This window comes from Zootermopsis nevadensis, unplaced genomic scaffold (assembly GCF_977971745.1).
Source record: "Zootermopsis nevadensis isolate Lab colony 2312 unplaced genomic scaffold, Znev_1.0 Znev_ptg000011l, whole genome shotgun sequence".
In the NCBI taxonomy this organism is placed as follows: domain Eukaryota; kingdom Metazoa; phylum Arthropoda; class Insecta; order Blattodea; family Termopsidae; genus Zootermopsis; species Zootermopsis nevadensis.
Genome location: NW_028259143.1, coordinates 10,616,541 through 10,630,254, shown reverse-complemented (window position 1 = coordinate 10,630,254; position 13,714 = coordinate 10,616,541). Strand labels below are relative to the sequence as shown.

The following is a 13,714-nucleotide window of genomic DNA, read 5'->3' as shown; positions in this document are numbered from 1 at the left end:
AACACTCCACTCTGAGAAAAAAATATGTTACGAAATGTTTACACAGGGCTACGAGCTTGGGTGGATTCTTTTGAAAGACCTAAGGAACGCTAAGGAGAATATTTGGATATAGGAGGAATGAAGTGTTGGAATCTGAAGAACACTGTATATTGAGGAGCTCCATAACGTTTAATTTTCACTGAATATTAACAAAGAGATTAGAAATGCATATGCAAATTTGGTTTGAAATCCTGATGGGAAGAAACCATTACGAAGTTGTAGGCATTTGAACCTTATGCTGTTATTAATGTAATCTAAGGAGTGAAGTTTTAATGGGGTCAGCAATAATGCCCTAAAGAACATATAAAAATGAAGTGAAATGATTTGTAAAGGACTTGATATCTGTCGCAAAAAGAATCAGAATTTTGTCATTAATAATGCACCTTCTGGTTCAATAAATGTGGGGAACGTTTTGATCATCTGAGCAATAAAATACATCTCAAGGACATCATCTTTTATGTAGCATGCTCGGATGTAATTCTGAAATAAAGTTTAGCCCGAATAACTGCCTCGAAAATTATGGTCAATATAACTTGCCTGGCATATTAATGTTCTCATGCAGATGTTAACATCACGCATGCGCGTTAGAGCGCTACATGTTATTGAGGCATCTTATCACTCACACTGGGATGCCCACAACTCGTATAATCAAAGTAGAAAAGCCGATAGGTGATAAAGGGTCAAACACACTGATCACATTAAGAGTAGGTCTGTTGTGAAATTTGCTTATTAGTGGTGGGTGAACACGCAATATTTGTGTGTTAATATAAATATTTGTGTTTAAAAGGTGAGTTCTGAGAAGATTTTAGTACTCTTAATGCCTTTAAAAATGCTATAAAATATGAAAAATTATTAATTACGCAATTTAGTGTTGCACAATTTTCCAAAAATTAAAGAAATAAATAACAAAAAGTTAAATATCGAAGTAAAATTACGACATTAATCTGAGAATTTCGCAGTGTTACCATGTTCGTAGAAATTTAAAAGAAATGGGGTGTTCCTGATCCAGAATGCTAAGCGAAAAGAAGTATTAATACATGAAAAGAATATAAGTGGACAATACCCCAAGCAAAGAGACACCTGAGTTTAGAAGCAGTATAGGTGAAATATTCAAGTATTCAAGGCAGTCCACTGGTCGCGACACGATGTATCTTCGCAGAGTGTCGCTGGGAGAAATTGTGTTGTTCATCTTCGAGAAACAGCATTTCAGAATGTGATGAATGTCCGCTACACGACGTCAGCATCCCCAAACAAAACAAATATGAGCCGGTTAGGTTGCCTCTTACATATGGGGGTCATAAACGAGAGACTGAACTGTTTGTGTAGGCTGTAGACTAGGAAAATATGACTCTTCCGTAAAAGACATTTTTTATCTTATTTTCTCTCTTCTTCCCTGCTATCTTTCTTCTGTCCTTACTTTGTGTTTTCATCATCGGTAGTTCTAGTTTTACGAGAACTTATTTCTCTCTTAACATTATGTTTCCACGTCCACTCGCGGAGTCGGCATTTCTATCTAAATGAAACATTATTTGGTGCCCGTATGTAAAACGTTATTTTCAGTTTACATAAATATAGTGACGAGGCTATAGGCTGGACGACCTGGATTAGATTCCCGGTAGGCTAGTATTTTTTCTATTTTCCACGAAGCCCAAGATGGCTCTGGGGTCCACCAAGCCTCCTGTCCAGTGAGTACCAGTTTTTCCTGAGAGATAAAGCGACCGGCGATTGAAGATAAACACCCCAGTCTAGGTACCGAAGTTAAGGATATATGCAGCTATATCTCCACTCCCCCCCCCCCCCTCATCTGTCTGCATGTAATGGTGCTTAACACTTTGAAATCAAAGTTGATCTAAGTTTGTTCTTTGTCCTCCCACAAGTAACCCGTTACGTTTTGTTACATATCTTTAACTTCCGCAGATTTGCTGATATTCTGTGTTATTTAAGTATGGGGGATAAATACATTTATGCTCAAATCCATGAGTTGAGAATGAAATTTAAGCAAAATAATCCACGTACGAGATCTGGGCAGCATTTTAGATCATTGGAGAATCTTGTTGATTTCTTATCGTGTCTTTGTAATAAATTTTCCCGACTTGATTTAGGAAATTACTGTATCCTCCTACTTCAGAATTTAAGGATCTGAAGTCTGTCCCGTTCAACAACAGTATACGTCGTGGCCAAAGAACACCAGCTGTCAATGACAGCAATATTAGTTACATTCTGACATGTCGGACGACCATTATTGGCCATAACGAGCCATGACTGTTTGAGCCGTTCTGACTAATCACAGCTCATAGATCTAACCGTTAGCTTTATTTCGTAACTATTGCAATTCTGTTATATATCGATTTCACCCCCTCCGACAATACATACGAATTTTCAGCCAGGAAAAATTCGGTTGCCAGTTTCTATGGAAGGAAATTTAAAGTTTGATATGTGATTACAATTACTTGAGAGCGATATTAATTTTATTCCTGTCTTGCACTCTGAACTCGCTAACGGAAGACTGTGGTCTTATTCGGCATAAGAAACGCGGTCGATCGATCTTAACGTCTGTGTGACGAGGGGTTGAAATGACGGATGAATTTGTTAAGTACGATGTGCGATATCTCTGCTTCTGAATTTTTCTATCCTTCACGTGTTCTGCTTCCTCATACTTATTCTATGTATTATTCTATACATATGGTGTACAGTAATATGAATAGTTAAATAATTAAATGATATCCGTGGTAATAATCACATTGCTCAGAACTGATTTACCCCTTCACTGCTTGAATTTTCCAGGGCTCGAGCAGTAACTCACATTTGTGCCCTTTAAACACTGGATTTGAAACTCAAAGAAAACGTAGTATCTATTACAGATAACGCACCGAAATTTAAAATGTCGGACGATGTGTGAGTATTACTGGTATTGCTTGATTCTTTATTAGCCGCCATCAAATTGTACATAACAAAGCCGTACAACGTTACAACGCGAACAGCAGAACCCATGTGAGTGAAGATAACTCAGAATTTGCAGCGTAGCAATTCTAGAAACGCTGTAATTGTGATTTAGAGCGCGGTAAAGGGGGGAAGTAGTTGTCTGGCCTTGAAACATGCACTTTGTTGACGGTTACAGTAAGGTTACGAAGATTGCATTTATCCAAGCAACAATTTTTGTAATGCTATAGCTGATTTATTTTGTTGTATATGCGCTGAATACTGAATATTTGCATTCGTAAAGTGTACAAATTAAATTCAGTGGTTCTTAAAAAGAAGTTGTGATTAGGGCAAACGTACGCTATTTACACATGACGACGAGGCATCGCGGCGTCGAATTTCGTTCTTCTGTAACTTTGCTCGTCTCTGTTCAGAAGAGGAATGCAAAGTGGAAATACCGTCCACTTACCATTACAACGGGTCCCGATAAGAGGATTATTAAGAGTTTTTCAGCCGCGTGTCATCCGAGTTGTGTGATCTGTCTCTTTCCGAGAGGCTCGCTTTGTTGAAGAGAACTAACATGATGCTCATAAATTAGGCTTTGTCACACGAAGTGCTTCTGGAAACCCACCTTCAACATCTCCGCTTACTGCTGTTGAAGGCAGCGATCCATATGTTTGTCGTCGTATCTGGTCACAAGATCATCTACAAGCGTAGTTTGTTCAACGCCTCTTTCTAATCGTGAGAGAATAATGATGAATTCCTTCCTGATCTTAAATTTACATTTTATCTCAACCATTCTATTTAACTGGGGTGATCTAATTAATTAAATTTACATGGTCGTAACTTGCGACACGCGTGGGGAAACAAAAATGCATACACAATTTTAGTCGGAAAACCGGAAGGGATGAGATAAATTGGGTGACTAGAAATAGAAGGGATGTTAATATAAAATTAATCACGAATAGAAAGGATGTATGAATTGGGTTAATCTGGCTCTGGCAGAGACCAGTGATGGACTTTTGTGCATGGTAATGAACCTTCAACATATGTACATAAAACAAAGAATATTTATTGATTAGTTGAGAGATAATTCGCTCTTAAATAAGACTTCTGAAACGTGGAGCTAGTTTTAAGGATATTTGGAAGCTATGTATATTTAATTGCTATAGAAATTAAAATGAATTCGTTTTAACTAAATCTGTAATTAAACGACTTTCCGGGAGACAAAAATAAAAACAGTAATACTTAATAAAATAACATTTAATTAATTTGGAATTAGTTGCCACTTTAAAATAAATAAGAATTTAGAAAAATTAAATTCTATAAAATATACATGTTAAGAAGTACTTGTATGTTAGGAAGTTAATATATTAAGGATAACAAAAAATGCATAAAACATTGACAAGTCTGTTCTTTGCGTTTTATGACAGTAGTAGAGGATTTAAGCTCCGAGGACAAACAAGGGGCGAAAATGATGGAAGGAAATTGAAGATTAGAATTTCTGTAGGCAGAACTTTGTGCTAGAGAAGTAACTTGTAGAAAAAAAGATTATAACAGTTCCAGAATAGCCTAATGGGCGTAATTAGTTGACAACAATTATCTACATTAGATGAATTGGGACATATGGATTTAATTCAAGGTATAAAGTGCAGGATTGTTAGTGTTAGTGCTGTGTAGGCCCAACTGTTGGACGAAGTGCAACTGGGAAAATATGTTATTCGTTTACATCAGTTTTCTCCTGTCAATATAATTCCACTTTTGCTCCATATTCTCTTATGTATCATTTGGGGATGAACAAAGTGTCCGTTAGAGACCCATTTTCACCGATACATAGTCTCACCCCGTTATAATATTAACAATGACAGTAACAATATACACAATTGCTTGTACATTTATACCGGGTGGCGAAAATTTTACTTTCATTTTAAATTGTAAAGATAAACGGCTCTACGGATATGATTCGAAATTATAGTTCAGTTAATCTGTTACAAAGAAAAATAATTTCCATTTTGAATGTTAAAGATGAGTATTAGTATAATTCATTAATATTTTTTATCGGGATCGATGTTGGATGCTTTAGGGGTTAACTAAGTACAATTTGAGGTTTTCACGGCGGTGAGTCTGAAGATGGCTGCCTTCTGGGTTATTGCGCTATGTCTGGTAGAAATTTACCGACGACACTTGCTACATCCATCATCTATTAACTATTAAATTAATCCAGTCTACCATAAATATCACTATTGGTATTCACCAACTTGTTATGTTCTCTGACTATTTAAATATGCTTTTAAACTTATAAATTTATATAAAGAAATTTTAATGGTAATATGATACCGTGAGTGATGAATTTAGAGGGATGTAGAAGGAAGTAATTTTGTGCTATTGTAAGGTACTATACCAGAGTTTACATTAAGTAGACTGAGGATAACAACGAGTATAGCTGGTCAGTGGGTGGACACTGAAATCCGATAACCCCCCTGTTATAAAACAGTAGTGTTGACCGCGTGATGAGGGCTAAATAAAATGAAATCAGTCTTCATCAACACTGAAATTAAGAAATTCTCCCTCATCATCCATGTGAGACATCTTCTGCAAATTAAGAAAAGGAATTCTAATGTTCCCTAAGTTCACTAGAACTAAAATCTAACTTTTAAGACTTATATCAGAGTAATGCATACCTTCTTTCGTCTTGCTTTGCTACTTTTTATCTCAGTAGAATCCTTATTTTCGTTCAGCGACTACTTAAAACTGTAATTAAAATAGGCCAGCTGTGTTGTAAGAAAGGTCGAAAGGAAGACGTCAGTGACGAATGTTTTACAAGTTAGTTCATTATTTTCCCCCCCGCTATCTCTTACAACTCCCTTATGCCCCATAAGTGCCGTCTTATTACGTTTAGTTATCTCCAACACAGAATGCACAGTGAAAGAGCAGTAAGATACGAAGAATAAACGAAATGAATTTTGAGAATACTGTGTATTAAAGTTCCTAAAATGTAAAGATGTGGTCTCGTCTCTATCCAGACGATAAACTGCAAGTTTAACGTTTGTATTTGTAATATATGTCACGTGCTTGTAAGTATGATTTTATTTTATTTTGACTTTTAGTATAAAATCACCTTAAACCATTTCAGGGCACAGACAGTATAGATTTTAACGACTGTAGATTGAAAGTTTTGAAAAATTGTTTTATCGAATTGATAAAAAGAACCTCAGAAAGATATTTTTAAGTAGGTGTTTATGAAAATATAATAAAATTGAGTCTAGACCTAAGGAGTTATTTGGGGGAGGGGGGGGGTAGCAGATTTCAATATAAAAATATGTTTTAACGAAGTAATATAACACTGTCTTACTTCACTAGCCGTAGTCTAAAAATTCATGTACAAATGGACGAAGCGAACAAATACAATTGGGCCAGAGGAGCAATGTGCCTCGGTCGATGTTGATCGTGGACTCAGCGAGCCGCAGAATCTACCCCTTCCAACAGTCTGTGTCGTCATCCAACCACCATCACCACAGTGTAACCACCCACTTTCATCCTTTCGAGAAATACCCTTGCTCCTTCACAACAACGCCAACGATGCTTTTACACTGCCTTTCGGTTCCTCATCGGTTGCCTGCCTTCTTCTTCTTCGTCTTCAGCATGGACCCGTTCCGGTCTCCCTGTCTTGTGATGGATGGTGCAATAGTGTCGCGTAAAGGGATATTGCAGTTACAGACATGGCAGGCAAATCTCCCCTGAGACTCTTTCCTCTCCCTCGTCTTGAGCTGTCCCACCCCAGTCCACCCTCTGTAGTTATTTCCCGCGAGACATTTATAAGGAAAGAAGCTGAGAAGAGAATGGGATTCCAACTGCACAGTATACTACCAGTATCACATCAAGACAACTCCTCCCACTTTCTTTCTTCTGTCTGTCTACAGTTATCCGTTGGACAGCACTAATCTTATAAATATAGTCCCCCACCCCTAAAAATCCTCATCCCTTCGCGCTTTCTTTTAAATGTCAACTCATCTACCCTAACATGGGAAAGAAAAGAGGAACAAGATGTAATAAAAGGAATTTCATTTTAACTGCCGAGTAACGATTAACTTGATCATCAAGCAGAACGGGGAGTTAAGCTGTGGGTTGAAATAATTACATTGCTTGGCTCTTCATTACGGACGCTAGCCAGATATCCACAATGCTTTAAATTGTAAACTACAAAATATTCTTCTGTAAGTCAACGTTAAACATAAAAGTCACAAGTAAATTAATTACGCGGGTTATGTCACTTCTGGTAACTTGAGCACAAGTGAGTTGTACACAGAATTGCCGGATGTCTTCGTAAAACAACTCGTTACTACGCAGGTATTAGGATTGCAAATGGCAGCATATTAACTATTTTTTTTCTAACTCGGTATGAAAAGTCGTTCTTGAGAACCTAACATTTTGCTCAGCTCGTCAATTCCCGTCATTTTAAGGAACACAAACATTAAACAGTGTAATATTATGTTATATGTTCCTACTCTTTGCGTTTTTAGATATCAGATGGAAAATATATTAATAGGCATTCACAGAATTTAACTTGCAATTTTAGTTTGTTAACTTCATCCTCAATTATCTGAACTTTTCCACACGATTAAAGATTTATCAGATAACATCTTATTGTGTCACGGGTTATCGGGAAGAATTAGCATTAAATCGCGTGGGAGTGGCCAATAATTTATTACATAAATATTTGTGATTTACTTTTCTCTTAGTAAAGTAATAATATTCAGATTTATTTTTTCACACCATTACATTGTTATTGTAGTTTGATTTTATGCATAAATGTTATTTGGGTGGCATAATTTTCTTTATCGAAAATAATGAGGATCGGTTATTTCAAACTAATATACCGAAATTGTCTTTAAGCAATACGTCTACTTAGTCTATAACTTAGCTACAGCCTTATTTATATCCTGTTTAAATGTGTTCTTATGAACTTAACTGCCTGACCTTTCGCTATGGAGTTACTGCAGTCAAATCTAGGTTGTAAATATCGTAAAGTAAATGTATAAAAGAAACTCGAACTTTATGTTCGCCAAATTCCACTCAAGATTTAATCCACGAACCAAAAAACAAGAGGTCATTGAGAAAAAACACTGAAATCATGTAGAAAATGGGCTTTATGAAATCCACGTGCCTCAGTTCACTAAAATTGTGCTATAAATCTCTATTTTGTGGCTATAAACATTAATAGTTGTATAAGAGAAAAGGAATAAATTCCTTTATTTTATTGTGTGTACGTTGGCTTGAAGTATGGTATATAATCTCACTTTATTAGTTCTGCGTGTCACTTATACGAAGCGTTTCATTATCTAACACCGATCTCAGTATTTATTTTATAAAACAAATATTATTGCAGTCGTAAATTGAATGAAATTACTTTGCTCCTGCGGTCTGGTTAAAGACTCAGCGTACATGTCACAAGGGAACTGAGTTATAATTAATGTTCGGTACGAAAATGGCTGTCTTCTGGACTGTAGCGCCGTTTAGTCTGGTGGAAGATTACCAACGTTTCACAAGTACTTGTTCCACCATTTGGACGATCGTCACCATGATGATGGTGGCAGTAAGACCCTCCCAACACAGTTATCTTTGTATTCACTGCCTTGAGTACCTCAAATCGTAATTAATGCTCTGTGGTCTAAATTAAAAAAACTGAAACAACCAAACACGCAAAAAGATATTTTGTTAGCAGATTTGTTAAACATGACCTACCAATCGTGCTTTGAGATCAGTCATCATAAGAATATTATAAATACCGCATTTAATTTTACGTGTTAAAATATGTATCAAATTTATCCGCTCATTTTCGGATCTGACAGAGTGTTGTTTCAATAGACGCATGTTGTTTTGAAAGTTAGAATGTTGTAAAATGTTACATGGTGACCTCTTTGTTTATAAGAAAATAGCTTCTGAAATAAAAGACCTCTATAGCAGACAGCGTGTTGTGTGTCACTGCGTTATACAATCGGAGATAAATAAACATCTGATTGTTTACGCAACTTTATCTCCTACATTGCGTTTCAAATAATTAGTCCTCGTTCAGTCAGGAAACGTTAAGCTGTGCTTACGTCATGACGGGCTGAACATAAAGTTCGTGACTCAACCTGTAATCATGCTAGTCCTAGTATCTCGATTATTGTTTTGGAGTACTATTATAAATATTTAATTTAAATCCTCTTAATAAAAATTTTATTTGGTTGCGTTTGGTTAAATATTTCGTCTAAAGCTCCATAACATTATTTTAGTATTCGGGAGATCCCTGGTTCAAATCTCGGCTCGGAGACCGACTATACTGACTGAGGATTTTAGTGGTTTTCTCAGGCAAATTCCCGGTTAGTACCTTCAATTAGGCCACGACCACTTCCTTTCAAATCCTTTCCAATGTGTTATTCACTATCATCATTCGAAACTATGCAGCAACTGAAAGAGCGTCTTTAAATAAACACAAAATAAATAACATTGTTCTATTTGGCGTTTCTTTTTTCTTCAATTAGAGCATGAATCTTAACGATAATGCCGATCATAAGACTTACGCAGTGTTTTATACGATGTATAAACGTAGCCTAATTTGGTATCTTGTTTCATTCAGGCACTTTTTACAGAACGTTGTTTAACAGTCTATAATCAATGTACTATTATGGCACTATAGGTAGACATTCGTGTTATTTACATCCAGAAACGTTGTATAAATAAGTTACTGAATAAAAAAAGTCATAAAAGTAGCACAACATGACGCTACAGTATTAAATTAATTGGGATCTCTGAGCCCTGTCCGTTTCAGAATATTTCAATGTTTGTACACGTAACACACCAGCAAAATTACACGTTAATCTCCCATGTTTCACATAAAATAAATCGTACTGAAGTAATTAAAGGTCTTAGCACGCATATTTAAAACTCGTAACTACACACTAATCTTGTACACACGTCTTTTATTAACAATCATGAAGAGTTTAAAAAATAACAGGCCACTTTCTTCTCAACGAATACATGAAACATACTGTACTGAAAGAAAAGGTCACTCAATTATTCTTACTTACCATTTAGCTCAGGTTATAAAACAAAAGAATATGACGTCATACACCTTTACTGGTGCCACCTACATTAAACCGTACTTGTACGACTACCTAGTAACGAAACGTTAGTGGAGATAGTTTTATACATTAAACCTCTTATGGTCCATAGAAATTACCATGCAGACAGAACCTAACCTAACCAAGTTTTTTCGTTTAAATCTCTGGGAAACTCTGTGGGTATCTGTATCTGAATCTGAGAGCTTTTAAACTATATTCAATTGTTTATGGTCCTCCTCGAAGTTTGAGATATTAGTCAAGCATTTATCTACCGAGACAGTTGTAAAATCGTGGAAAAGTTTTGAGAAATATTTGTGCATGTTATTAATGTAAATGAGTCCATGTTTCGGAAGTTGATTACACTCCCGTCTTCAGGTGACTGATTGTCATCTATGTCTCAGTTTTTACTTGTTGTATTGTCCTTATTATGAGCCGATCCCCATTTAAATGTCCTAAAATGCAGCTTCAAAATCCTGAATCTCATGAGATAGCATTTCCATATGGTGAAATCAAAATGAGTAAATATGGCAGGCCTTATAGTTTTATTGTATTTACTTATATTAAGTAACTCTTGCGGCAGAATATTCTTTAGAAGCTGATTGTCGCCCACATGGTCAAGGAACTTCTCGCCTTAATGGAACCCACACATTTATTGCAGTGTTCGGAAAATCCCGTCACCAGCCCGAGCAGCCAGTCATATTTTAAAGGTCAGTTTTAGTATTAAAGTTTCATGAATGCCTGGGACTTTAAAGTGGTCTCAATTCTTTCAAAATTTCTGGCTGAAATTTTGTATACCTACATATTTCGACCTCTAATGCTTTTTATTTCATAGCTTTATTAATATCTGGCGAGAACTATGAACTATGAAGTCATTACGAAGTTATGCATGAGATAGATTATGACAATCATAAAAATAATTTTGCAAATCTTATGTCGCTTTTTAATCTCTAGATGAGGTATCTTAGCACTTTGTGTCTGAAAATTTAAATATGCTAAATGTCACATACATAACACAGAAATAATAGTTACCATTAAATAATACATACATTTATTTCAGTTATATTACGTTACGTGTTGTTGTGAACCTACTGGTTATCTGTAAAATAACCCAAAAATTACAGTGCCAGAGAGAGGCTTTCCATTCTGACAGATGGTTGTGCTGGAACGAGTATCAACATTGGTCGCTCACTGAGGTCCAGGCGAGATTGAGAGTGGAAACCGAAAGTTGTAGAAAGAGGAAGAGATTTTCTAAGAACCGAGAAAATGTCGGACACGACAACCCCCAATCGATCTTCTGTCAACGTCGATAAACCCCTGGCTGAAATACACCAACAGAATCCAGTTGTTACTTTGTACCCGAAACACAGACTAAAACACACGATTGTCGACAGAATGATTTTCACCAGAAAAGACTTCATGATAAAGGGAATTAGACTTGTAAGAGTGAATATAATTTTGATTTTGATTTACTGATTACTAGTAGGAATCGAACCATTGAAAGTTAATGTATTTATAGGTTATTGAATGGGAATGCCAAAATATTGTTTTGTGTGGAGTCCCAAAAGGATATTTACATATAATTCTGTTTTTTCCACTGGTTGAAATAATGTCGAACCCATATTCTACGCATGTAGTTTCCATGAGTTAACAACGTTACAAAAATCGAGTATACCTGTTTTTGTTGTTGTTTAAAAAGTAATAAATAGTTTTAAAAGGATTATCTTCTCAGGGGATATTCTCTGTGGGTGTTGGAAGTCATTTTAAAACAAAATTAATATAAAAACAATGTTTCTTCATAAAGCAGTGGTGAATCTGTTTCCTATTCCGTTACTGGTATTGGGACCTTCATTACACGTCGCAACAAATATGGACCCATTGAAGAAAATGCTGGCGAATTTAAGAAAATATGATGATGGAATATTGTTATATGTGGCTACTGGTGATAATTTGTTGTCTTGGTATAACGTTCACAAGCCGTAACTTATTTATCATCACGAGTGTAGGATGAATTATAAATAAAATAGTGGTTAGAATAAAAAATCAAAATTTCAACGTTTGCCGGGAAGAACAGAAGAATAAAATGGAAAGACCTGGCTAAGATTTTCGGCTTGTGAAACGAGAATTAAACTCGGGGCTTCGAAAATACACTTTACTGAAATATTTAGCTGAGATATTCAACTAGACCAGTGATCCGCAACCGATGTGCCGCGGAAGTCATCTAGGCGTGTCACGAAATTTTCACCTCATATTATAATTATAACCATAATGAGACATAATTGTTAATGTTATTTTCTGCTCTGTATCAGTTTTAATTTTCTTTATTATGATCGGGTAGACTGAGGGCAGACAATGTATCTCCCCTTTATTTTTATTGCCACTCTATGTATTTTTCTGCAATCTACATGTACAGATATCAATAAGTATCTTTAAGTTTAAATGTTTACACATAGTTAATAAATTTTGGATCAAACGGTAGGAAATATTATATTTTAATTTATTTCAAATAATAAACATATTTAAAACGAATTACATAATAATAAAGACGGATAATTATGAATATCAAATAGAACATTTTTCGATTGGGGTCGATTTATAAGAAGTTGTCAACCAATGCCATAAACCATCTTCCTCCCCCCTATACACACAAGCAATATACGAAATGAGGTTGGTGTGCCGCCATGATTCTTCGACAATATTTAGTGTGCCGCGAGTGTAGGAAGGTTGCGCAACACTGAGCTAGACAATTCCTTGACGGGCTTACGTCACAATAGTTGTTCTTTCGTCCTGAAGATGGAGACTTAAATAATCTCCGAAACCTCGGCTATAAGGTCCAAATTTATACTGTACAATTATCTCGAAATAGGATTCACATTATCGTTCAACCGCGATGAAACACTGGAAGTTTTAGAGTTTACAACAAAATTGAATCAAACTTTCCTTTACCTATTCGGCCCACGTTTTGTTTGTAAACAAAGATTATTTGAAACGTTATCGTGTAATATGATTTTTTCTAATGTAACTGCTCGTGATATACCCTTAAGCATGGCAGATGTTTTGAAAGTTTCGTATTGCTTTTCTTAGTTTGTGGAGTCTTGGAGTAGGTATGAGACTCACAGTCTGTTCGATTGTGAAATGATTTATGCATTGGGTAAAATCTCTTGAAAGTAGAAAGAGCCGTTCCTTTATTTAAGAATGAGTTGTGACGTCAGATTCTTCTGAGTTTTGCCTGATTTTCTTTTACATATCGAGTTTTATGAAAATAAATAACAGAAGAAGCCTTTCTTTCTTTTCGTGCGATGTTTTATTACTCCAGTGGGACAAAAAATTTTACTTTAAAAAACTTATTCTTTTAGACAAATCTTATTTTATTTTTGCCGTAACGGAGCACGTGGTTGTAATTTTTAAGTTAGTTATTTTACAGTACTACCTTTATCTCTTTCTATATAAAATAAACTGCAAAGTTATCTTGATAACATAATTTCTGTCATGTTTATTCTACTAGTACGAAAGCCCTTTCCTGTTTGTTGCATTGCATTTTAACTACATAGTACATTCTTTTCTGGATAACATCTCTCTTGTTACCTTTTACAGCTTAAGTTGCTGAATTTTAAAACGTTTAATTTTTTCGACCTTAAGAAAATCTTGCCAGTGCA

At 35.5% G+C, this 13,714-nt stretch overlaps 1 long non-coding RNA gene across 4 annotated transcripts in view; it reads left to right on the top strand.

The window, feature by feature from the left end:
* Positions 1-13,714, top strand: part of LOC110828469 (uncharacterized) — a 124,039-nt gene that overhangs the window by 16,825 nt on the left and 93,500 nt on the right. The window contains exons 2-4 of one of the 4 annotated variants that reach the window (XR_002542685.2): positions 2,824-2,934; positions 10,642-10,768; positions 11,183-12,766. The exons of 1 other annotated variant lie outside the window; for it this stretch is intronic. This is a non-coding gene — a long non-coding RNA (uncharacterized LOC110828469). Of the gene's footprint in view, positions 1-2,823; positions 2,935-10,641; positions 10,769-11,118; positions 12,767-13,714 lie in introns of those variants that run through there. 2 more of the 4 variants (XR_002542686.2, XR_015534735.1) reach the window with 2 other exon arrangements.